At 42.5% G+C, this 27,627-nt stretch overlaps 1 pseudogene; it reads right to left on the bottom strand.

Annotated features, from left to right (window-relative positions):
- Positions 1 to 19,438: 19,438 nt before the first annotated feature.
- LOC100054781 (ferritin heavy chain pseudogene) lies at positions 19,439 to 27,269 on the bottom strand (annotated as a pseudogene).
- Between the last annotated feature and the right edge of the window lie 358 nt (positions 27,270 to 27,627).

The raw sequence follows: 27,627 nt of genomic DNA, 5'->3' as shown, positions 1-27,627 counted from the left end.
CAAGTATGTTGCAGAATGGGATTAGAATTCAAGTGGTCTGACTCCTAGTTCAGAATTCCCTTCAGCGTTCCTCCTTCCTAGGATTCCAGGGCAGGATTAGGGGAGGGGTCCGTGGGGATGGAGACGGTAGCAGGGTATGACACACTCAAAGCAGAATGAGAGGACTTGGGTTGGCCATCCCAGTTCACCACTTTCTGGCCATGTGATCTTGGACATTTGTCTATTCCCTCTGAGCAGTAGTTTCCTCGTGTGTCAAGTGGGAATAATAAGAGTTCCTCCATCTTCAGGTTTTGCCAAAGATTAAGTCAACATGTGTTAGTAAACTGCTGTGTGACACACTGTGCCCCCTTAGTAAATAGCTGCATGTATCACCCTCCCTATAGACCAGATGCTTAGGAGTGCTTCCCCATATGCCACTGGGCCTGGTTCTCACGTGACTAGTGGATGTTCAGGCCACTGACTGTGAAAACCACAGCCTGCTGAACCTGGTGGAGAGACAGAAGAGTGCCATGCAGAGGAAGAAGCCAGAGGTGCATCCGGGAAGCAGACAGTCCTCACGCTGGTTTCCTCTCTGCTCTCCTCTGCCTGGAACCTCATATGAAAAAACTATCTTGTCTCCTTTCTGAGCCACTTTATGCAGCCAGTTCAACCACAAACTGTTCCCTCCACTCTAAGAGAAGAGTAAAATCCTCCAGTTAAAAAAAAATCTTATGAAAATACGAAATGAAATAGCAACAGTCACAAGATTTATGTGGGGCCGTAACTAGATTCAGAGTGTACCTGGCACAACAAAGACGTTGCCATCTCCCTCCGTAAATTCTTCTCTCTCTGGAGCACTTTTGTGAAGCTGTTCCAAAATTCCTCCTGAAGATACAAGAGAAGATAAACTGAAAATCAGTATGGTAAAAAAAAAAAAAATGAGAAATATAAGATAAACAAATGTCTACGTTCAATTAACATAATGAATAAAAACCAAAACCAAATTTGTTGGTTCAAACACCTTGCCAACTATAATTTTCATGACAAAAATTTACAAATGAATGTTGGTGCTCCTTCTGGGTCTTCCCTAATATGGTCAGTCAGAATCCATGAATACTTTTCATGATTTGAAGTTATTTGCATTTCCAGCTATGACATTTGAGAAAGAAAAATAAAGCATCAGGGATGTCCCTTTTCCCAATCATACCAAATAATCTTCCCTTAAAAACAGAAGTCGAATATCATTTTCCACGTCCAAACACAAAGTTCTCATCGCTGAGCCCCCTCAGCATTCACAGTCTGTGTCACTTGAGGCTGTTGTGGGCTTTCCGTGCTCGAATGCGTCACAGCTGAACACCTTGTTTTCTAATGGCTCTGTTTGGGGTCCCCTTCCACCTGACATTCTTCCCCAGCTCCTCCACCCTCCAAGTTTAGTACACAGATGTTGACTGAATGTTGTAATTACATTTTGCCCCTAGTAGAAAGCTGAGGCGAGTGAAGAAATTGTGTCAGGTTCTTTCCAAACCTAGGCTGTCATCCCAAAAGACATATGGTCTAGTAGTTCAAGTCTTTAATGTGCGTGTGGGGAAACACGGAAAAGATAACAAGGAAACTTGACCCAATTACTGGCTTGGGACCTGGGCAAGTTACCCTTTTAAAGCCTTAGTTTCCTCATCTGTAAAACTGGAAAATACTAACCTGTCTTACAGGCTGTCTGGGCATCATACGAGAGGACATATATAACACGTCTAATTTAGTCCCTGCCATATAAACACTTAATAAGTAGTAGTGATGATTATTAATTTTTGTTTATCATAATCAAGTCTCTGCTTCAAATTGGCTGATTAATCTATCCCACACCTTGGTACACAGACCACCCCCAATCCCAGTGCTGTTGATTCTATTTTCAATGCTTAAACTTAGCCAATAAGTGCTTTTTCCCACACTCATATTTATGTGCAGGCACTACAGGTCACTGATAGTATTTAAATATCTGGTTTCAAGGGAGGGAGCCCTCGGAATCCAAACTGGAAAGAGTGGAGTTGGGAAGGGAACTAGGTCACTATCCAAATGGACAAAGAGAGGGAGGTGGATGAGGTCAGGGACTGCAATCTCAGATGTCCCACGGGGCCACGGCATTAACATAAATTTATGAATCTGGTTGAAGGTTAGACTGTGGACACTAATGCTGCTTGTTACAGTCATATTTTATTTACTTAGTCATACAGGCTTTTACAGTACTCTGCGGGCCTAACGACGAACCAAAGTCATCAGTGTCGCACCCCTGAGCTAGGTCTTCTATAAAGTACTAAATTATCACTCCAGCATTCTGTGATTCTAAGATAAATTTGGGCATGTTGTAAGAAATACTGTATGACTTACTATGTACAAATAAAAATATGCAAGTTTCAAAATTAAAATAAACGAAAAGTAGAAATAGTATACTCATATGCAGCATTCATTTTAGGGCAATACCGAAGAACTGAAACTTCTCAAAAGACTCATTTGTTTCACTAGTATAAAAATGTAATCACAGGTGAAAACTCATAAAGACAGATTTATGAAGCTTTTTAAACAAAAAATTTTCCTCTAAAGATGTGTATGATTCACATTTTGAATAATTATCACTTTTAGGATTACCAACTCTAATTTTTCTGATTATAAAGCTACATATTTTGATTATATAAACATTTTCTAATGCAGAAACATATAAAAAGAAAATAAATTACTTTCAATTCCATCACAAAGCTAATAATCGCTAATAACACTTTGGTTTACATAATTTAAGAAATGTTTTACCTCTTTTCTTTCTCCATGCTTATACCAACTCCCAGCTGCATCCCTGCACACAAAAACTTTACAAATTTGTGTTCAAATTGTACAAAGTTGGAAGCAATTTCCAATGACTTACTCAGTATCTCATCCATAGTCAATTTTTTTATCTCTACATAACACTTCTCCCTCTCTCTTCCCAGTCTCTCAGATCACCACCTTCCTTTCCCTTCTCTTCCCCTTTTCTAAATATTTAAGAATATTCAATAGATGTATGTAATTTCAAAATAATTGTATGTGTTAAACACATAAAAAGGGCTTATATATTACCACATCACTTTGGCATAATCAAGCATATATAATGCACATGAAAATGATTTTGTTTTGCATGTTTGGCTTGTACAATTCAATTTCTCTCATTTCTTTGGCGTGCTGGGAAATCAAAAGTCTACTGACCAAGACCCTATTTTCTTTGTAAAAAAAAAAAGCTTTAAAGAAAATAATTAGACTTTTATTTTGAAGGGTTAAAAACAAAGCTTAGACAAAAATGGAATTATAAAACCAGATTTTTACTTTACCTATAGTAACTCAATTAATCCACATTTAACTCAATTAATCCACCCTTAATACTGTAGGGGCAATTATCACCCTCACTTGCAGATGAGGAAGTGGAAGCCCAGAGAGGTTACCTAGTAATAAACCCAAGGTCACTTAACATGTAAACATTGGAGTTGGGATTTGAATCCAAGAGGCCTGGCATCAGGGGAAGCCAGAAAGCCATCTGTTTTGATGTATAAGATATTTTGAACCTGTTTGGCCACTTTCCTAGAAAATTCCATCTTCCCATCACGTTAACTGTGTAGTCAAAGTGAGCTGGCTCATTTTCCAGATTAAATATTTTCAACTAAGGTAACAACGATCTGAATAATAAAATATTGACAGACTTATATCTTTGGGAACTAGAGGGGGTTTTTGCCCGAGATCGGCAAATCAGGTGAAAATTCACTTGAAATAAAGACTCATATTGTAATTGTCATTCAAACAAATAAACCTGTTTTATATCTCTGTAAGCTCTTTAAGTAGGCCTTTATCTCAGTGAAAGCAACCTAAAGAATAAATGATTTCAAGACGCCCTAGAGCAGTGCTTTAGAGCGAAGGAAAATTAGTGGTTGATAATTATGCTCACAGTAGCACAAACTTGTATGTATCTAATCAAGTACATCACATTTTTACAACAATCATAAGCACAATGTAAAAGATTTGTTTAATGAAGAAAAGAATCATTAAAGGGTCTCAGTATCTTTACATCAGACCAAAATTATACAAATGATAAACACAATCTGAAGCTGTCAGAAAGGTCTGATAACCATTTCAGAGGGGTACATGTTCCACCCGGTAGGTAGGTTTTAGAGCAAAATTCAGTGTATACAAGAATCATCAAAAATACTCATTGCCCTCTGATAGAATGTCAGCTTTTCTGTTTTGAATTTTCTAGGTATAATTTATGAATGGAATTTGAGTGACTCAAGGCCTGAAGGACCCTATTCATCATTGAAAGAGCAGAGCTGAGCATGTTGTACAAACTGCTTAAGCATCTCAGAACCTGCCTAGTAAAGTTTGAAAGCGGGTGATGTTCCCAGTGAGTCTGTATTGCTGAGGAGGGCCCAGAAGCATTTATATCCAGTACTCACTCACACTGCTTCTCCTTTTCCTTAAACAAGTATAACAGGAAAGGGAAAGAAGGACTGTAGGAGACAAGGGACAAAACCCACAATCCTAACTCCAAAAATTGCCTTGTTGAGAATATAACGTCAAAATACCTGCCAGTTGGGGCATTCAACAGAGAGGGAGCTGTATATCTAGGAGTTGTTCAAATTTTTTAAGATTCCTTCTCATCAACTTGGCTATTCTAGGGAAAATGGCTGGACTAACACACAAGTCACTTAACATCTTTACTTAATTCCTCCATCTATGAAATAGGAATAAGAAGCTCAAACTTCTGGAGAAAATAGAAAAATAGAACACATGCAAATTGGAAAGTGCTATGTAAAAGGTAAGGTGTGCTATTGAAAACTGTCATGAAGGGGTGGACACGTTGCTGGGAAGCAATATTTATGCTGTGCATTACCAGTGCAAATTTATTTTACTACCAGTTGAAGATTATATAGCTAGGGGAAACAGAAGAGGGCAAAGGTTGTTTGCATCTTGTTAAAATTAACCTCAGAGACTATATATTTTCTGCAAGGTAGCACACAGCTTAGATGAAGTAAAACCTCTTTAACATAGATGTAGCTTTTTGAAAAGTGTTAAAGATTTATATTCAGGACCCTTGAATGAAACCAATCAAGTAGGGGGGCAATTGGTAGCTGTCTTGGAGTAGGGGGCAACGGAAAGAATTTCAAGTCCCAAAGTATCCCTAGTGACCAGTTTGCAAAATTGACTGTTAAAAATTAATTCCCTCAGGGAGCCGGCCCTGTGACTGAGTGGTTAAGTTCACGCACTTCACTTTGGTGGCCCAGGGTTTGCTGGTTCAGATCCTGGGCACGGACAGGCACACCACTCATCAAGCCATGCTGTGGCGGCATCCCACATAGAACTAGAATGACCTACAACTAGGATACACAACTATGTATTGGGGCTTTGGAGAGAGAAAGAAAAAAAAAAAGGAAGATTGGCAACAGATGTTAGCTCAGGGCCAATCTTCTTTGCCAGGAAAAAAAAAAAGAGCTACCTGAGTCTGAGTGAAATGAATAAACTTTAAAAAAAATTATTTCATATTGCTAAGGAGAAAAAAAGCAAAGTGCAGGATCCTGTGTATTATGCTACTATTTAGATAAGGGTGTTCTGTATCTACATGTGCTTATATATACATTAAACAAGTATAGCTGAGGATATGCAGAAAAATTCAAAGGAGGTTACTTTTTAGAAGGTGGAGAAAATTGGGAGACTGAAGAACAATGTTAGGAAAAAAGCTTCACCATAAATTGTTTTATATGTTTTGATTTCTGAAACTTGTGGATGTTATTAGCAATTTTGAAACAATGGCATTCATTCTTTCAGGGAGGTGAACAGGTCCAAATAGTCCTTTCTAGAAGCCTGGCTATGAATTAAAGGTAGAGAGAGCAGCCAGTTTGAGATGGAGAGGAGGTTTAGGGACCTGCGTGCTTAGTGAACATCAAAGGTGAAAGAGGTCATTCGGGCTGGGTGCAACAGGGAGAGCATGGACTCTGGGTCTGAACATCTGGAGGGGACATGCAAACCCTGCCCACAAACCTAACTGTCAGTTATTTATAAAACTGGAATACAGAGACCCATCTCACAGGTCTGTTGCTTAAATTAAATCACCTCTGTAGTGTGGAGCACATAGTCCCCCAAAATGAGATGACAGAAGAGCAGAAATGATGTTAAGATATTATCTCCTCTAAAGCCAAATGATTCCAACTCCATCACTTACTGGCTGTGCTGTTTCAGACAGTGACACTGCTGTGAAATCATTTCCTCAGATGTAAACTAGAGACGAGCCATATCTCACAGGGTTGTTGTGAGAATGACACAATGTCTGGAAAGAATCAGAAACAGTACCTCACATATAGCCTGCACTTGGCAAATACTGGGTGTTTAAAAACTGGGGGAAAGATGGATTTAATTTTGAGTAAGGTTGAAAAATGCCTTCTCCTTTTATTCTTCTTATTTCTGTTAGATTCGTCTTAACTAACAGAATGTCCACAAAGGAGCTTAAGCAATAAGATTAACTGTGTTTATTTATCAAGAAGATGGTGGGTAAGGTGGGAAGGAAAGGTCATAGTTTATGCCTCTGGCTCAATTATATCAGGGCTCTACGCTGAGTCCTGCAATTCTCTTGGTCTTTTCCTCATGGTTATGCAGTGGCTGCCCTTGCGCCTGGCATCACATCCTCATACCAGCATCACAATCAGAATGATTTCTTTTCACAAAGCTCATCACTTTTATCAGGCTATTTTATCAGAAATCTAGGCTACTTCTATTTACATCTTAGGTCAAAACTCAGTCATGTAGTCAACTATAGCAGCAGGAGAGACTACAAAAAGAAGCATCTTGAAATAAGAGAACTTTCATGATTGATTTAGATTAATTATGATTTATGCCAAGGAACTGGGCACATTGTCACTCTGAAAAGTTCAGGGTTCTCTTAGTAAGGAAGAAGGGATGAAATGGCTGTTGGATTAGTAATCAACAGTGTCTGCCACTCTCTTTGCTGAGATAATGGGTTAAATTATTAGCCCTTTAGATTAAATTGATTCGAGCAATTGCTTTCTTTTCTGCCAAACGGTGGCAGTGGTAGGGAAATTGATGGTAAAACTGCAATGAGCATATTAGATGTATAACCACAATTGAAATGTTAGAAATATTTGGCAGTTTTAGGTGAATTTAGGGCCTGCTACTATAGACAAATATTAACAGACATTTCAGTAGAAGACATAATAGTAAATATTTTAGGCTTTGCGGGACATATGAACTCTGTCTCACCTACTAACTGCCTTTGTAGCACAAACCCAGCAACAGGATATATGTAAATAAATAGTCATAGCTCAGTTCCAACAAAACTTTGTTACAAAAACAGATGGTGGAGAGAGTTTGGAAATGGTGGTGTAGGAGAATCCTGAACTCATCTCCTCCCATGGATACAACAAATCTACATCTACCTGTGGAACAATTTCCTCTGGGAGAGATCTGGAAACTGGATAAAAAGAACTTCCACAACAAGAGACAACACAGACAGGGGTGGAAGAGGCAGAGATGCAGCCCTACTGAGGAAAAAACCACACCCTAGCCACAGCGCTGGTGATCTTAAAGGTAGGGAGCTTTTCCCGGAGGAGTGTGGGATTGGAGCTCCACTTTAGGCACCCCAGCCCTTAGACTCAGCAGAACAGAGATGAGATCCCCTAATATCTGGCTTTGCTGGCTTTGAAAACCAATGGGTAACACACCCAGGAAAACTAGAACTTCAGGGGAAAAAAAACCCTGCTCTTAAATGGCCTACATACAGACTCACTCGACCCAGAAACTAGCACAAAAACACTAGAAAGAAAAGTGTGTAGTCAATTTGTAAAAGAGACTCACTTACTAAGCTCTGAGAGCATCTCAGAGAGGCAGGAAGCAGCTGGGCCCACCCTCCAAGGACTGAGACGGTGGGAGCAGCCATTATTGTGAACTAGTTCAGTCATGCTGACACAGACACTAGCAGGTGCCATCGGAATCCCTCCTCTAGCCAGTTAGTTCAGGGGTCTGCCCCTCCCATGAGAGCACCTGAGGCAATTGAGCTCAGCCAGGCAGCAGGCATCCCACCCCAGGAACTGACCTCACTCACCAGTGAGCCCACAGCATACTTGTGGACCCATGGCAGACTTGTGAGCCCATGGCAAACTTGCAGGCCCACAGCAGAATTGTGCTGCAGGGCAATACACAAAACCCCCACAGAGGATCTTCTCCACCTACCAACACCTGAAATGGTTCTGGCTGCCACACTTGGGGCCTACACTGCCCATCAGCCATCCTGAAGCAGCTGTGCACTGCACGGCAGCATAGCCAATTCTTGCCAGTGTCTTGCCCTGTCCAAGAGTGACCTGAAAATAGCCATGTGCTGTGCAGCTAGCCGCACCTGAAGCCTACCCCACCCACCAATGCAGAGGTAGCTGAGCACCACGGGGAGCTGCACCAGGGACCTGCAGCAGTTGTGTGCCCTGAGCATAGCAATCAGCCACACTGGGGGCCTAACTTGCTTACTAGCAAAACTGCAGTAGTTGTATGCTATGAAACCTCATAGCCAGCCATGCTAATAAAGTGCCCATGGCAGCCTCATGTGGCCTAGTCTTACAACCAGATGGCCTGGGGACCACCTAACCTACCAACATGCCCACAGCAATAACTAACCTGCCACAATAGAAGGGCACATGCAGCCTACATGGGGGATACCCTTGGAGCATGTAGGATGGGTGATGAGAAGGGAGCATGCTGCTGATCCCCACAAGGCATCTCACATAAGGCCAAATTTCCAAGGTTGGGAGATGTAGCTGACATATCTAATACATGGAAATAAGTACAGATAAGTAGGCAAAATGAGGAGACAAAGGAATATGTTCCAAATAAGGGAACAGGAAAAATCCTCAGAAAAAGAACTAGCCAAAACAAAAATAAACAACCTACCTGTTAAAGAGTACAAACTAATAGTCATAAGGATGCTCACCGAGCCGGAGGGAAGAATAGATGAACACAGTGAGAACTTCAACAAAGAATTGGAACATATAAAAAAGAACCAATCAGAACTGAAGAATACAAGAATGGAAATGAAAAATTCACTAGAGAGAATCAATAGCAGAGTAGATGAGGCAGAAGAATGGATCAGTGATCTGGATGAAGAGTAGAGGAAAATCACTCAAACTGAACAGAAAATAAAAAAAAGAATTAAAAAGAATGAGGACAGTCTAAGGGACCTCTGGGACAACATCAAGCATACTAATGTCTGCATTATAGGTATCTCAGAAGGAGAGGAGAGAGACAAATGGCAGAGAACTTATTTGAAGAAATAATACTGGAAACTTCCCTAAGCTGCAGAGGGAAACAGATATCCACATGGCATAGAGAATACCAAACAAGCTGAACCCAAAGAGGCCCGCACCAATACACATTATAATTAAAATGTCGAGAATTAAAGATACACTCTGGGTCAAGATGGTGGCAAAGGCATACTCTGAACTCACCTCCTCCCATGAACACAACCAAGATAAAACCATTTTTGGAACAATTACCCCTGAGAGAGAACTGAAAACTGGATAAAAAGAAGCCCCACAGCAAGGACAGTCCTGGCTGAGGCAGAAGAGGCAGAAATTCCTGTCTGGAGAGAAAAAAGCCTCCTTCAAGCCACAGAGCTTCACAGCCAGCCAGCCAGGAGCAATCCTAAGGTATGCAGCCCTCCCTGGAGGAGCAGGGGGCCTGAGTGGTGGAACATTACCACCATAAGCATCCTTCAGACTCAGCATAACCGAGATGAGTGTCATAACATCTGGCTTTGTGGGCTATTAAATACAACGGAGAATACTCCTAGAAAAACTATCGGACGTAAGCAGAAAAAGCCAGCTCTTAAAGAATCCACGTACAAATTCACCCATTTCAGAAAGAAACCTAAAATCACCAGAAGGAAAGGTGCACAGTCCTTTGGTGAAAAGAGATTCACCTGATAGGCTCTGGGTGCATCTCTGTGAGAGGTGAGAAGTCTCCAGGGACTGAAACAATGGTAGCAGCCATTATTGTGACCTAGTACAGGTGTACTGACACAGATGTTGGCAGACGCCATTGGAGTTCTTCCACTGGCCTGTAAGCCCAAGGCCTGCTCCATCCAGTAGAGCATTGATTTACCCCAGCTCAGCCAAGGTAGGCAGCCCACCCTAGGGAAATGGCTCCACCCAACAGCAAGCCCTTAGGCAACTTTTTGGCCTGCATAGACTGGGTGCCTGGATCCTCTGTAGGCAAGCAAGTGGCTCCATCTCTGTGGTGCAGAGTGTATGTGAGGTGCGTGTACAGAGTGTGGGGCATTGGTGGAGTGTGTGGGGGCCTCTGAAGTGCAGTGATTGGGTCTGGTCGAGGGGGTCAGGAAGTATGCATGGGCCAGGACTATGTTGACAGTGGGTGTGGACCGGTGGGCCGTGGGGCTTATCAGCAAAGACTTGTGCTTCTCAAACAGTCACATAGGTGATCAGTCCTGCCATCCAAAGCCTGAAACAATTGGGTGCTCCCATGCCTGGGGCCAGCCACACTCAGCTGCAATCCTGAGAGACATGACAACAGCCTTGCAGGCTGGAGGCCTACAGCAATTTTAAGCCCCTGATCCTCAAAACCAGCCACACTGGGGGCCTACTAACTTAACAGAAAAACTGCAACAGGAATGTGCTATTAGACCTTGCACCCAACTGTGCTGGGCCCACCCAAACCTAATAAACACTGTTTCTATACACTAACAACAAAACAGCAGAAAGATAAATCAAGAATGCATTCCCTATCAAAGTCCCAATGATTTTTCACAGAAATAGAAGAAAGAATTCTAAAATTTATATGGAATAACAAAAGACCCCAAATAACCAAAGCAATCCTGAGAAAAAAGAACAAAGCCAGAGGTAACACACTCTCTGATTTCAAAATACACTACAAAGCTATAGTAATCAAACAGCATGGTACTGGCAAAAAACAGACACACAGATCAGTGGAACAGAATTGAGAACCCAGAATTAGACCCACTCATCTATTGAGAGCTAATTTTTGACAAAGGAGCCAAAAACATACAATGGAGAAAGTGTCATCAATAAATGGTGTCAGGGAAACTGGACAGCTACATGCAAAAGAATAAAAGTAGACCATTATCTCACACCATATACAAAAATTAACTCAAAATGGATTACAGACTTGAATGTAAGACCTAAAACCTTAAAACTTCTAGAAGAAAATATAGGCAGTATGCTCTTTGACATGGGTCTCAGCAGTATCTTTTTGAATATCATCTCCTCAGGCAAGGGAAAAAAAATAAAAAACAAATGGGACTACACCAAACTAAAAAGCTTCTGTACTTCAAAAGAAACCATCAACAAAACGAAAAGACAACTCAACAATTGGGAGAAGACATTTGTAAATCTTATATCTTACAAGGGGTTAATATTCACAATATATAAAGGGTTCATATAACTCAATGGCAAAAACACAACCCAATTAAAAAATGGGCAGAGGATCTGAACAAACATCTTTCCAAAGAAGATATACAAATGGCCAACAGGCACATAAAAAGATGTTCAACATCACTAATTATTAGTGAAATGCAAATCAAAACTATAATGAGGGGGCTGGCCCTGTGGCCAAGTGGTTAAGTTCACGCGTTCCGTTTTGGCACCCTGGGGTTTCACCAGTTCGGATCCTGGGCATGGACATGGCACTGCTCATCAAGCCATGCTGAGGTGGCATCCCACACGCCACAACTAGAAGGATCCACAACTAAAAAAAATACACAACTATGTACTGGGGGGCTTTGGGGAGAAAAAGGAAAAAATAAAACCTTAAAAAATTTTTTTTTAAAAAGCTATGATGAGATATCACCTCATGCCTGTCAGAACAGCTGTTAACCAGACAACAAATAGCGAGTGTTGGACAGGGTGTGGTGAAAAGGGAACCCTCATATACCACTGGCAGGAATGCCAACTGGTGCAGCCACTATGGAAAACAGTATGGAGATTTCTCAAAAAATTAAGAATACAATTATCATATGATCCAGCTATTCTACTTCTGGGTATTTATCCAAAGAACATTAAAACACTAATTCAAAAAGGTATATGCACTACTATGTTCACTGCAGCACTATTCACAATAGTCAAGACTTGGAAACAACCTAAGTGCCCATCAAGGGATGAATGGATAAAGGAGATGCAATATGTATATATATAATGAAATACTACTCAGCCATAAAAAGATGAAATCTTGCCATTTGCAACAACATGGATGGACCTTGAGGGCATTATGCTAAGCAAAATAAGTCAGACAGAGAAAGACAAATATGTATGATTTCACTCATATGTGGAAGATAAAACGACGACAACAACAAACACACACATAGATACAAAGAATAGATTGGTGGTTACCAGATGGGCATTGGGGATGGGGGAGGACAAAGGGTGTCAAAGGGCACATGTGTACCGTGTACAGAGGACAATTAGACTTTGAGTGGTGAACATGATGTAGTCTACACAGAAATCGAAATATAATGATGTACACATCAAATTTGTATAATGTTATAAACCAATGTTACAATAAAAAATTAATTTAAAAATCAGATGGTGAAAATCACAAGAAGTTATTTTGTGGATATCAACAAAATCATCCTAAAGTTGGTATGGTGAGGCAAAAGACCCAGAACAGCCAACACAGTATTAAAGGTGAAGAATAAATTTGGAGAATTGACACTACCCGACTTCAAAGCTTACTACAAAGCTACAGTAATCAAGACGGTGTGGTATTGGTGAAAGAGATGACAAATAGTTTGTTGGAACAAAATAGCCCAGAAATAGATCCATGTAAATATAATCAACTGATCTTTGACAAAGGAGCAAAGGCAATACAATGGAGCAAATATAGTCTTTTCAAGAAATAGTGCTAGAACAACTGGACATCCACATGCAAAAAAAAAAAAAAGAATCTGGACACAGACTTTACACCCTTCATAAAGTTTAACTCAAAATGGATCTTAGACCTAAACGTAAAATGCAAAATTACGACTCCTAGAAAATAACATAGGAGAAAATCTAGATGACCTTGGGTATGGCAATGACTTTTTAGATACAACACCAAAGATATGGTCCATGAAAAAAAATTTATAAACTAGATTTCCTTACAATTAAACACTTCTGCCTTGCAAAAGACAATTTTAAGAGAATGAGAAGACAAGACACAGACTGGGACAAAATATTTCCAAAAGACATTTGATAAAGGATTGTTATCCAAAATATATAAAGAACTTTTAAAACTAACAATAAGAAAATAAACAACTTGATTTAAAAATGAGAGAAAGACCTTAACAGACACCTCACCAAAGAAAATATAAAAATGGCAAATAAGCACATGAAAAGATGCTCCACATCATATGTCATCAGGGAAATGTCAAATAAAACAACAATGAGATACTACTACATACTTATTAGAATGGCCAAAATCCAGAGCACTAACCACACAAAATACTGGCTAAGAAATAGAGGAAAAGGAACTCTCATTCATTGCTGGTGGGAATGCAAGACTGTACAGCCACTTTGTAAGACAGTCTGGCAGTTTCCTACAAAACTTAACATACTCTTACCATATAATCTAGCAATCATGCTCCTTAGGATTTACCCAAAGCAGTTGAAAACTTACGTCCACACAAAAACTTGCATGAAGATGTTCATAGCAGGTTTATTCACAATGACCAAATCTTGGAAGCAACCAAGACATCCTTCAGTAGGTGAATGGATAAATAAATTGTGATACATTCAGACAATGGAATATTAATTGGCACTAAAAAAAATTGAGCTATCAAGCTACAAAAAGACATGGAACAAACTTAAATGCATATTACTAAGTGAAAATAGCCAATCTGAAAAGGTTATATACTATATGATTTCAACTGTATGACATTCTGAAAAAGGCAAAAATATGGAGATGGTAATCAAAACATTATGGTATTAACATAAAAACAGACATATAGATAAATGGAGCAGAATAGAGAGCCCAGAAATAACCCCATGCATATATGGTCAATTAATTTACAGCAAAGGAGCCAAGAATATACAATAGGGAAAGGACAATCTCTTCAATAAATGGTGTTGGGAAAACTGGACAGCTACATGCAAAAGAATGAACCTGTGCCACTATCTTACACCATACACAAAAATCAACTCAAAATGGATAAAGACTTAAATGTAAGACCTGAAACCATAAAACTCCTAGAATAAAACATAGGTGGCAAGCTCCTTAACATCAGTCTTGTCTATGACTTTTTGGATTTGATACCTAAAGCAAACCCAACAAGAACAAAAATAAATAAGTGGTACTTCATCAAACTAAAAAGATTCTGCACAGCAAAGGAAACCATCAACAAAATGAAAAGTCAACTAACTGAATGGGAGAAAATATTTGAAATCATATATCTGAAAAAGGGTTAATATTCAAAATATATAAAGAACTCATACAAGTGAATAGCAAAAAAACAAACAATCCGATTAACAAATGGGCAGAGGTTCTGATATATACTTTTCTAAAAAAGACATGCAGATAGCCAACAGGTCCATGAAAAGGTGCTCCACATCACTAATCATCAGAAATGCAAATCAAAACCACAATGAGATAGCACCTCACACCTGTTAGAGTGGCTATTAGCAAAAAGACAAGAAATAAGTGTTAATGAAGATGTGGAGAAAAGGGAACACTTGTGCACTGTTGGTTGGAATGTAAATTTGTGCAGCCACTATGGAAAACAGTATGGAGTTTCCTCAAAAATTAAAAAAATAGAACTAGCAATGATCCAGCAATTCCACTTCTGAGTACATATCCAAAGGAAATGAAAACAATAACTTAAAAAGATACATGCACTCCCACATTCATTGCAGCATTATTTACAATAGCAAAGACTTGGAAGCAACATAAGTGTCCATTGATGGATGAATGGATAAAGAAAATGTGGTATATATGTACAATGGAATGTTATTCAGCCATAAAAAGAAGGAAATCTTGCCTTGTGTAACAACATGGATGGACCTTGAGGGAATTAGGCTAAGTGAAATGTCAGACAGAGAAAGACAGATACCATATGATCTCACTTATATGTGGAATCTAAAAACAACAACAAAACATATGAAAAAACCCAAAAACCAAACTCATAGATACAGAGGACAGACTGATGGTTGCAAGAGGTGGAGGTGAGGGTTGGGTAAAATGGGTGAAGGGTGTCAAAAGGTACCAACTTTCCAGTTATAAAATAAATGTCATGGCATGTAATGTACAACATAGTAACTATAGTTAATAATACTGTATTGTATATTTGAAAGTTGCCAAGAGAGTAAATTTTAAAAGTCCTCATGGCAAGAAAAAATTGTGTAACTATGTGTGGTGGTGGATGTTAACTAGACTTATTGTGGTGATCACTTCAAAATATACACAAATATCAAATCATTACATTGTACACTTGAAACTAATATAATGTTATATGTCAATTATATCTCAATTTAAAAAATATGGAGAAAGTATAAAGATCATTGGTTGCCAGGAGTTGAGAGGGGAGGAGGGAAGAATAGATGGAGTACAGAGGATTTTTAGGGCAGTGAAAATACTCTATGTTACTATAATAATGGATACATATCATTATACATTTGTCCAAGCTCATCGAATGTATAACCCCAAGAGTGAACCCTAATGTAAACTATGGACTTTAGGTGATTATGATGTGTCAATGTAGGTTCATCAATTGCAATAAATGTACCACTCTGGTACTGGATAGTGATAGTGGTGTAGACTGTGCATATGTGGGGGCAGGGAATATATTGCAAATCTCTGTGTCTTTGTCTCAAATCTGCTGTGAACCTAAAACTGCTCTAAAAAATATTTAGCAAATTAAAAAATGAAACATCTTACAGTGGGCTGGATTTGGTGCAGGCCAAAGTATGACAACCCATGGTATAAGACAAACCAGTTTGTGATAAAACAAAATGGGTAAAAGTGCGTGTGTCTGTCTGTATGCAACACCAAATGAAATGAGAGGTTTTCAAGTCCCTTTGGATATTTGCCAATTCATTAATTGCTGTTGAAGATACAGTAAGGTTTTATTATGTTTGGTTCTGTACTTACACGAGGGTATGGCTGAATGAGTTGTTTAAATCAAGGCACCATTATTTTTTTCCACCTTCCCAGGTGATTCCAAGGTGCAGCCATGTTTGACAACCAGTATGCTAAAGAGTGCTTCTCAGAATTCAGTGTGCATATTCATCACCTGGGGTCTTGTTAAAACGTAGATTCTGATTTAGTAGGTCTCTGTAGGGCTTAAGACTACTGCATTTCTAACAAGCTCCCAGGTGAAGCTGATGCTGCTGGTTCACAAAACACATTTTCAATAGCAAGGTGCTCATGCTGGTTGAAATTGCCTAGGATACCTATGTCCTGCCCCAGAGACTGACGTAATTGGTTTGATGTAATTGGTGTCCAGGGACATATGGAGTTTTAAAAGCTCTGCAGATGATTGTAACATACAGCAAAGCTTGAGAACCTCCATGGCAAAGTGTGCGGTGATTTATCAGTTTTAATTATTATTTTATCAGGAGCCCTAATGTGGTCTTCTCTGACCATTCCCCCACACCCTGACTCATTCCTCTCCTTTTTGGGTCCAAACATCCAGATGATGGTGGGATCAGGATTAGCACTTCCTTCTTTCAGTCTTTCCCACCTCTGAGGAGTGGAATGTAGTTCACGACGGAAAGAGGAGGCTCAGACAACCCAGGTTTGGGAAGAAGAAGCAAAAAGTGTTTCAGGGGGTGATTTAAAGAGGAGGCTGATGGTGACAAATGGGGGATTACCACAGAGCTGCCAAAGCAAAACTCAGCTCCAGGCTGGGGCCTGAGTTTGGAGCAGTGGAAACAGCAACCCACCCTCCTGAGTCCTGGCAGCACCTGACAACAAGCAGCTTTGAAGGATTTTTCCTTCTCAGTATGTAGAGGGACACAGTTGGCCGAAATGTAAGAGAGACCTCCAGTGGCAAAGTATAGATGTGAAATCTTTTCCCCGAAGTATATAAACGCCACAAAGGAACTTAGATGTGAGTGGTTGACTATGATGGTAATGGTGATAAATGATGGCTTACAGATACTATACGTACTATGTGTGCCAGGCACTGTTCTAAGCATTTAAAAAATATTAACTCATTTAGTCTTCTCACCAACCCAATAAGGTTGATGCTTCTATTATCCCTATTTTATGTGTGAGGAAACTGAGGCACGGAGAAGTTCAATAACATGCCCAAGTTCACCTATTTTAATAAGTGGCTAAACTGGGACTTGAACCCAGGCGATCTGAGGTTAAGAAACCACCACAGCAAACTGCTTCCCTGTGCTTGTTCACATCAGGAGGAGAACAGTTAAATTATATATATATATGAGGTATCTCATAGATATCTTCTGAGATAGATATCTTCTGAGAGAGTCAGAGAGAGGAGAGGTACTCTGAACAGGTGGAGAAAGAGGGGGAAAAGATCAGGTTTGACTAAGAAGAGGAAAGGGGCAAGAGCATTTTCTGGAAACTAAACTCACAGGGCCATAACCCTCATTTTTAAGAAAGTATTCGAATACAGTCATGGGAAAATGTGAGAGGTAATTACTACTTACCTAAACTTGTTCATATTTTAGTCAATGTTCAAAGGAATCTGCTAGCTCTAAAAAGACTCAAGCTACCCATGTGTCTTTGAGTATAGCATACAAAGTCTGTAAATTTTTAACTTTGATCTTTGTAAACTACACATGCACAGAAGAAACAAAATGTTTGGAGTATTTTTCCCAGACATGGACAACCTTAAAGTTTACATGGGTACAGATTTCATCTGGTCACATAGACAGTGGACAGAGAGAGGGGAAGAGTTTTAAGGGGAACAGAAAAAACCCACAGAGAAGCAGGTCTATCATTTCCTTTGGAAATCTTTCCACTGGGAAATAATTTCTTTCTACCCATAGCCATGAAGACAGGGTAACGCTAACTCCTCTCCATATCCTGAAAGGAGGAACCAGAGGCCACACTGCAGTCAGAAACAGGCTCATTTGGGGACACTGGGGGTGGCCACAGGGGGGTGCAGTCTGGAATGAGGTAATGGCCCAGGCGGGGCCAGCAGCTCTCCGGGTGTTCCAACACCTCAACCCATCCCCTAATGTCAGCTGCCCTGGGCGTGGGGCTGGCTGGGCCATAATCTCTCTACACTCTCTTTCTGGCGAGCTTATCCAGTCCCATGACCTCAACACCATGTATAGCTGATGCCTCCCATATGTGTATTTCAAAACGTCTCCTCCTGAGCTCCAGATTCATTGGCTTCCTGCATGGCATTTCCACTTGCATATGTAATAGGCGTCTCAGATTTTATATGCCATGCCTTCCCCACCTTCCACCCCAGAGGTGCCCCTGCCGCAAGTCCCCAAATTAATAAATAGCACTACCATCAACCCAGGTGCTCAAGTCCAAACGCCAGAACCTAGATTATTTTCCTCATTTCTCACCTCTGGTCCACAAGCAAATTTTATTGATCCATCCAAATCCATCTGGAGTTTGTCTTGGTCTCTTCATTTCCTTAGTCACCACCACAGTTCAGCCACTATCTCTCTCATCTGGATGGGCTACAATACCTCCTAACTGGTCTCCCAGCTTCAACTCTCCCCCACCCCTCTACATTCTTCTAAGCAGCCAGAGTCACTGACATAATATTCACGGGGATTTATTCTACTTCATGTTCAATATCACAAATTTGACTTTCATCCATGATCTTATATTTTTCAGCACTTGTATTGAGGTAATTTTTGGGGGGTGCCATGTTGCTTTATTGCAAGAAACGGTAGAGTTGAAGTAAAAATCACACGTGGATGTTTTGTAAGGACAATATGCATGCCCAGGACTGGTGGCCACAGGAAGTCACCCCAACGTCTATGAGGAAGCCAGCCCTATGCTCAGTTACATTATCTCTGCAGCCCAGGGTGAGCTTGTCAAAGAGGTACTCCACCGTGGTTTCCAAGGCCCCCATCTTGCCACCCAGAATTAACATTAACATTTCAGACAAAGTGAAAGCCCCCTTTATTTTAATCCCTGCCCCATCCCATTCCCTTCACTCCTTCCCCAGAGGCAACCACGATTGTGATTTTCAGGCCATGTTTTTACGCTTTTACCATGCACAGGCACCCACATTCACCAGGGCCCCAGACCAGCCACCCCACACCCCCACTTTGTTTATGAGGGGAAGATTAATTTTGTGTTTCCCAGGGTCCCATGGAATACCTTCTCCTTGCATCCACGGAGATCCCGAGCTGCATGTGGATGGGACGTGGGTGGGCGGAGAGACTCCTGGATACCTGACTTAAAACTTAAAAGATGAGCTCTGCACACATGAATCAAGGAGAGAGCTTTATTTATTTAGGAACCACATAACTGTATTGGAAGAAATGGCAAAACTGGAAGAAAAACCTTAAGTGAACGTTTTGCAAGGGCAATATTGCGATATGCATGCTCGGTATTGTGACCGGGGGAAGTCCCCCCATGGCTCTGGGGAAAGCAGTCCAAACTCAGTTCTTACTGCCGTCCCTCAGGGTGAGCTTGTCGAAGAGGTACTCTGCCAGGCCGTCTGCTGGGGCCCCTATCTTGAGCAGGTTGGTGAGATGGTCCCCCAACTCCTTCATGGACTTGACTTCCTCGAGCAGGAGGTGACTCTCCAGGAAGTGGCACAGATGGGGATCCCTCTTGTCGGTGGCCAGCTGGTGCAGATCGAGCAGGCTCTGGGTCACGCACTTCTCCAGCTGGAGCGCACACTCCATGGCCTTCAGGCCGCTCTCCCAGTCGTCGCGATCTGGCTTCTTAATGTCACAGAGGCGGAGGCGGCCTCCGCGCTGGTTGTGCAGCTGCATCAGCCTCTCGGCGTGCTCCCTCTTTTCGCACGACAGTTTCAGAAAGAACTGAGAGAAGTGCTTCAGGGCCACGTCGTCCCTGTCGAAGTAGTAGGCCGTCGACATGTACATGTAGGAGGCGTACAGCTCCAGGCAGATCCGGCCGTTGATGGCGGCCTCGCAGTCGGGGTGGTAGTGCTGACGCACCTGCGAGGGCGGCACAGTTGTCTTGGCTGGTGGCGCGGGCGCGAAGGTGAAGCCTGCCTCAGAGTTTCTCAGAGTGGGCGATGAAGGCGTGGTCGGGTGCGCTCTGGTTGGGCCGCAGCTCTAGGATGCGACCAAAATGGGGCCCGTTATGGCGGGCAGGGGAGGAGGAGGGAGTATCCGTTACTTTGGTGGTGAGCGTCGGGGGCGGGGAGGTCTCGACTTCGGTGTTCCAGGTCTCATTCTAGCCTGGGTGAAACAGGGCGACTCTGTGCTGAGCACCTGGTATCTCTTAAGTTTTTAATTTGGCATTAATATTTCCATTTCCCAAGGACTTTCTCTTGTTCTCTACTCCCTTTTATACCACCCTGCTTTCATTAAAAACCCCATCGTCCTCCTTAAAATTCTGAGAATATGAATTTGGATTTTTTGGTAAAGTTCTCTTCTATTTTCTGTATTTTATATATATATTTTTATATATAATATATATATTATATATATATATATTTTTCTTATCAGAAATAGTTCTGTTAGTCCATCATCATCTTCTCTTTCGCTTTCTTGAATATCTGGCAAACATTCGTCCATTCATATTTGGGAGTAAAGGACTCGTTTCATTAACCGAGGTGATTAGCATGGATCTGATCTATGTTGTGATGTCCATTTCACTAATAGACTTCTCTGAATGGGAGGGCACAGTGTGTCAATTAGGGAGTGGTATTCTCTCTTTGGGATACTGGTTTAGAGCTTGCAGGTAGGATAGGGACCCTCCCGAATGCCAAGAGCACAGCACTGGAAGATTTCAGTGCATCTCTCTTGAAGGTCATGTGACCTTCTGTTCTGTTTCCCTTCTGTTGTGCACGTCTGCAGTTGTCTCGAATCTTCTGTAATATGCATTCCCTTCTTGAGTCTTGAACAAAATAAGGAGAATATCCTCCCATCACCTGCGCTACCAGTGTGCACAGGATCTTGGTAAGAACAAAAAATAAAAATTTACTGTGTTAATCCAGGAAGACTTAGAGCATTTGTTACAGCAGTTAGCCTACCCTAATTACCCATTCAAAGGAAGTTCTAGGCAAATACACGTTTTGCCCACAAGGCCCCTGTAGGCTTATAGCATTTCCTCTTGGTGGGAATGCAGATACAAAAAGAGCAAAAGTATAGATAGCCAAATCTTCATGCTCTATTTCTTTTGCTAAATTCACCAATATATACCAGTTCTTCTCCCTTTTTCCCTCATGGACTGTGGAATGAAAAATTCTTCAAGGACGCATGAGGAGCAAGGAATAAGTTTGTCCTTTTCCCTCAATGCTGGAAAACAAATCAGGGTGGTCCTTAGGTGCCTGACCTTAAGCCAACAACAGAAGGCACAAGGGGAAGGGTCCATGACCCCTGAGCCAGTTAGCTGTGGTGAGGGAGATGTGGGTCATGCAAGAACAGGGGGCACCCCCCAGAACCACATAATTGGAGTATGTGTTTGTGTGGGGAAGTTCCTAGAAAAGGAGGATGCTATTCCAGAACTGGTAGCAGGGCTGAGAAGATGGTACAAGGGATGCTACCATTTAGTCTTCCTTGTTGGAATATGAACTGCCCCCTTGCTTTCCTGGGACATCCTATCCTTTGGCAAGGCCAAGTTTCCCTTACACAGCTACACAGAACAGTCTCTCCTTGTTCATGTATGCTTATTTTCAACTAGACTGTATTTTGTGAGGTCTTATGAAGATCATCTTCCCCCCTCCATCTCTCAATAGTTTGGTGCACATAAGTCCCAAATAATTTCTTACTGGTTATATGTACTTCTTGACTTAACTAAACCAACACTTCCCAAATTCAGACCATAATTCTTCACATCCAATTTTTGAATCTGCAGTAAGGGATGAGGGTGGTATGTCAGATAATTTTCAGGGTCCGTGTTCTGCATTTAGTGGCCAGCAACAGACTTGGACCCATTTCTTGTAGAAACTAACACACAGAGCAATGGGGATCATCATTGGTCCTTAATGCTCTCCTGACAGTTATTTTATGATTGAGCATGTGTGGTTCAAAAATCCAATACCTCAGTTGTACTTTACATTCTAGAAGGAGTTCAAATGATTCCTCTGTCACGTGTGGCCAGAGACTGTGACTCTCTTGTGGAGAGTTCTAGTCTAGCAGTGACCCCAGTGACCACTTCATTGCTTATCAAATAACCAGTTTCACCCAAGGAGGAGTGTGGAAGAATTTCTACAGGGGGAAGGTGAACAGCAGAAGTCTTGGTTGGGGGTGCTGCTCTACTGTTTTGTGCTGGCCTCAGCCTATTGATAGTGATGCTATTGACTAGAAACACCTGGGGCTCTTACTTGAGTCCATACTACTTGTGGTGAGCCCCTGCAGACACTTCCCTTTTGGAGCCAGTGTTGTGGCTGGACTGGCCCTTGTGGTTCTTACTATGACTGCAAGATGCACCTCAGTAGAAACCATGTGGGAACTTTGAAAAAAAAAAAAAGATTTATTGGTGGGCGGAGCAAAATGGCGGGGTGAGCTGACCCGGGATTCTCTCCCCTCCAAAATACAACAAAAGATTGGAAGAACTGAATTTCAGAGAATAAACATAATGCCAGCTCGTTAGAGACCTACAATACCAAGAAGGCGGAGATCATAAACCTTGCTGACACCCTCGGAGGCGCCGGAACGGTGGGAGAGAACATCGCTCCCACCCCTAGAGTCTGCGATCGCTGCGGCGTGGGTCGGGAAGGAGTGGGGGAGGGGCCGCGCGACCCGGGGATCATCCAGGACTCCTGCCGCTGATTCAGTGGAGACCCGCTGACGGGGGGGGGAAAGCTTCCGTCCGCGGGGACCCTATAAATCAACGGCCTTGGGAGACCAGAGAACAGAACTGATCTGAACCCAGACCGGCGCGTGTGAGTAACAGCCCCTCCCCCCTAACAAAGCCAGTGGGCGCAGCCATCTTGCCCCAAGGCGGAGAGCTAACACGCCGCTCTCGACCCCCATCTAGTGGCGACAGGCTGTAACTGCAACTGAATTCTACCACCATGAGAAAAAACCACTCCTCTACCATCCAGCAATTTATAAAAAAAAGATTTATTACTCACAAGTCATGGAGGGTACACAGCACACCTGGGGCCACACAGGGAAGTTGAGGGGAGAGAGCGAGCATGCAGGCCTGAGGTTTTGCTTTTATTAGGGTCAAGGGTGGGGACCTGGGTTTTGGGGGTTCACTCTTTATTGGTGAATTTAAAACATAAGAGAAGGAATTAAAACTCAGGAAGGGAAAAACAAATGGTCAAATGGTCAGTCAACCAGACCTCAATAGAACAAAGGAAGCTTCGGGGTGGGGCAACCTGGCTGTTTATCTAGTCATGTAGCTGGTAATGTGCCAGGCACTTACACAATCTATCTTGTGATGCTGAGGCATCAATGTTAATGGTGAGGACATTAACAACCTGCAGTATTTGTAGGCAGGGGAGCTATCTGGTTCAGAGTGTACATTTTGACCTGCCACAATGGGGAGATATGATACAATGCGGCCCTGCAGTTCGCAGGGGCATGCTCACAGTCTGACAGGCCTCTTAGTATAGGGTAGGGTCAGTCAGCAAGCACCCAGCAAATTCTGCAAAATAATATTTGACAAATAAAAATGGCAAGTAATAGGATATATTGGAGAATATGAGGAAGCCATTTGGTGTAAACCTAATTCGGCCTGACCTTGTCTTTCCAAAAGGGCCTGACCAAGGCCGTTGAGCATGCATTGTATATCTGCTTTAGAGATTCCCTATGGCAAGAGCAAAGGCCCTTGAGATAAAGGTGCAACTTCTCTCCCCCTCCCAACGTTGGCATCTCCTTAAAGATTAAGCATCTTTCTTTAGGCTGGGAACCAATTGCAGTGCTCATCTGTGACCGTCCAGCCCAAGGCAACACACCCGCCACCCCACGGGGTTCACCGAGACAGCAGGCCTATCTGCTGTTTCCATCAATCGCTGTGCTGACAGAGCAGCCTCGTGACTATTGTAAAAGGGACATTTCAATCATATGTGAAACATACTCTTTGAGGATATATAACCACCCTGTATACCCCCACTTCTTTGGAGTGCTCTGTTCCTTTGTGGAAAGACTCTCCCGGGCTATAATCCTCAGATTTAAGCTCAGAATAAACTCACCCAAATTTTCATTTATAGATCGGTTATGGATTATTTTCGTCAACATATTCCAGTGGGTTGTCCCCTGATTCCATCAGGGCAGTACATTTAGCCCATTGTTCTTGGAAGGTCTTAGTCTCCATTGTGGTATTTTGCCTAGTTCACTGTAAACTGACAGTGGGGCCACCTAGTGAGCAGCTAGGTCTCCATTTTGGTGGGTGATATGTCCCTGGGGTATCATCTCTGGTGTGAGAGGCATAGGAATCTCTGGCAGTGAGCTCTAGGGTTGGGGCAATATCATCTGAGATGGTGTCCTCTCCAGTGATGAGTCTGTCTCATTTGGAGGTGAGGTCCTTTGGAATGGTGGCTACTCAGGGGGCAGGTGACCTTCCCATGTGGCTATCCAGTTGCGGTATTGGTCATGGGCTGTGGGTAGGCTAGCCTGATATAACTTAGAGGCTTCCCTGAGGACTGAGCTACGTATCTGATGCCTGCTTCTAGTGGGACAAATTATTGAGAGCTCTCTGGGGCATCATGATACCGGCCTTGATATTGGTTTCCCTACATTAAACCCAGCATATATGGGGTTAAAACCAAAGCACTCATTCCTGCTTACTCCCTGGCTTTCTAGCTCCAGAATCCACTTCCACCATGGAGACAAATGGCTAAGGACATCCACCTAGATTTGTTATCTCCTCCTCCTCCTTCCTACAAGTGGTCCCCCCATGCTGGTAGGAAAGCTCCCACCAGCAAGACCATATGCTCCCCCTCCCCTACCTAAAACCCCGAATAAAAACCCTTACTTTTAGCTTTTCGTGGAGTTTGGGATTTCAGCATTAGTTGCCCTTTCTCCTTGCTCAGCACTGTGCAATAATAAAATTCCTGCTTTCTTTCACTACACCCAGAGTCAGAGATTGGCTTGCTATGCACTGGGTGAGCGAACTCACTTCAGGTTTGATACCAATCAGGGGCACATTAGCAACAGAATGAGTAGCTGCCCTTTCATTCCCTGAGGGGTTCATCCAACGCAGATAAGGCTTCTGGGCACATCTATACCCTAGGGAGAGCTTAAGGTTGCTATTTAGACATTCCTGGGCCCAACCCATAAGGGCACTGGACAAATCATGGGAGCACAGTCCCTGTAATGAGATAGATTTTATGTATAGGCCATCATAGGGCCAGTTAGCTTGTAGCAACATTTGATGTACAACAGAAATCAGGAGGCAAGTGTCATTTAGACATCGCTTCCAGAGTGACCATTGCCTTAAAGAGATTCAATCCTTCTGCTGCCCAGACTCAGTGGCACACTGGCCTGAGCCCTTCTAACAGGGCTTTCCAATATTCCCCACATTTCCACCCTGTGCTGCAATTGTGGACTGGAGTGGTATTGTTCCAGCATTGTATCTGTGTCATGGTTAGGCCTGAGGGGTCTACCAGTAACCCTATCACTCAGACCGTACAAAGCAACAAGAATAGCCATATCCATATAGAGCATTGACATTTGATGAGCTTGGGTTGTGTTCCTTCTGGCTGAGCTATTTGTATATTGATTAATGGCTAAATATGGTTGCTCTTAGAAGAAAGTAAGGTTACCTCACGGAGTGTGTGGTAAGGCCATGACTTGTAGCTTTCTCACCATATCTCATCTCTGAATATGGCTTGCATCTACCAAGCAGAGTTTCTTTCCCTCTTTCAGACACGCAAACTGTGCCAGTGGTTAGTCCCAGGGCGGTGACTTCTACTTCCTATAAATTAGTGGGGAATTTGGTTTCATTAGCCAGCACTTGTAGCCACTATATTCAGTGAGAGCAGCTGGCATGGAGGTGGCTCCTCTTGGACAGTCCTCACCATTGTCAGGGTTTCCAAAGAAATGATCTTGCACTAACTTGATGGACTTTTTGCCTGGGTGTCATTCAGCGATGAGGGAATCAGAGTGGACTATCTGTCCTCAATCAGGTCAGTAGCTTGAAGCAGATGGCAAGATAATTGAAAAATTATAGTGGAAGGGAATAATAATAAGTTTAGTAAGGAAAGAGATTATCTGTTTTGAGGAAGAATTCTGGAAGGGAGTCGCCCATAGGAGTCTTATATAAGTATTAATGATTGTGATGGCATATCTGGAAGTCCCAGCAGAAGAGGGCAGTGCCTGATGAAATCAATCTGCCAGTAGGAGTACAGTCAGTCTCCCCAGGGAATATGTCCCCATCTGGGGGACCAAACCTCCATTGTTTAGTTTGGGAGCAGAGAATGTGCTTGTCCATCACAACACTGGCTACTGCTGTGGAGAGGGGGAGTCCCCTCACTTGAGCCTAAGTTATTAAGGCATCAATTCTCTGATGAACTGAGGTTGTCTAGGCCCATTTTGAGAGCTGGTGGGAAGGGTTGGTACCCTGAGGCGTCTGTACGTGGCAGAGCGTGAAGGGCTTAGTGAGGGACTCTGGGATATTATTGAAAATGGCTTCTGGTGTAGAGTAGTTATTGTGAGTGGAAACATAAATAACAATGATAGGAACTGGGGACTCCACTAATTCCTTCCATATTTGAGTGCCCAGATGGACTTGCCTTGTATGAGAAAATTGTCCCTTAACCACTGGCCAGACCAAAGTGCAAAGCCATTAGTAACAGCCCAGGAATCTGTGAAAATGTGGATTTGCCAAAGGCCCCTTTTTGTGGCCTTTTTAAGGGTTAGGTGAACAGCTACATGTTCTGCCAATTGGGCTGAGCTGGGAGTACCCTCCTTGACTAGCGAGGTGCCTAAGGCCAGGTGAAATGCTGCAGGCCTCCAGTGAGTTTCATTGCATACAGTAGTGGCACTGCCATCGGTGAAGAACACCCACTCCCTGTCCATTTCAGACAGTTGGTCCCAAGGAGCACCCCAAGTAACCAGCAGAGGAGGAAGTGGGGGCATCATTACCACTTCCTCAAGGCTCTTGGACAAGGGGCTGAGCATGGGGGAAGCCACATCCTCTTGTAATTTGGAAAGGCCTTTGATGTCAGGTTTAGCCCTCTCCTGAAGATACATTTGGTACTTTCCAATGGTACCAGTGGAAAGGTGCCATTTCCATTTTACCAAGGAGCCATCACCAGCTGTGCCAAGCTTCTTCTGGGAGGTATCTCAAACCCAGGGCACTATAGGAACTTGGGTACAGACTAGTTCTGGGTGTGGGCTGGTTAGGGCCTCAGTTCTAAAACAACCTGACAGGTTGCCAAAAGCTGGTGCTGAAGGGAAGTATATTGGGCTGTCACTGGGGGAAAGCGTTTAGTCTAAAATCCCACAGGAAGCTCATGTTTGGTCCAGAGACTCCAGGAGGCATAGAAGATGTGGCCAAGGACTTGACATGGAATGTGGAGCCAGGCAGGACTAAAGGTAAGTCTTGTTG

Source organism: Equus caballus, chromosome X, assembly GCF_041296265.1.
Source record: "Equus caballus isolate H_3958 breed thoroughbred chromosome X, TB-T2T, whole genome shotgun sequence".
Taxonomy (NCBI): Eukaryota; Metazoa; Chordata; class Mammalia; order Perissodactyla; family Equidae; genus Equus; species Equus caballus.
Note: the sequence above shows the minus strand (reverse complement) of the source record. Positions and strands in the feature narration are given on the sequence as shown.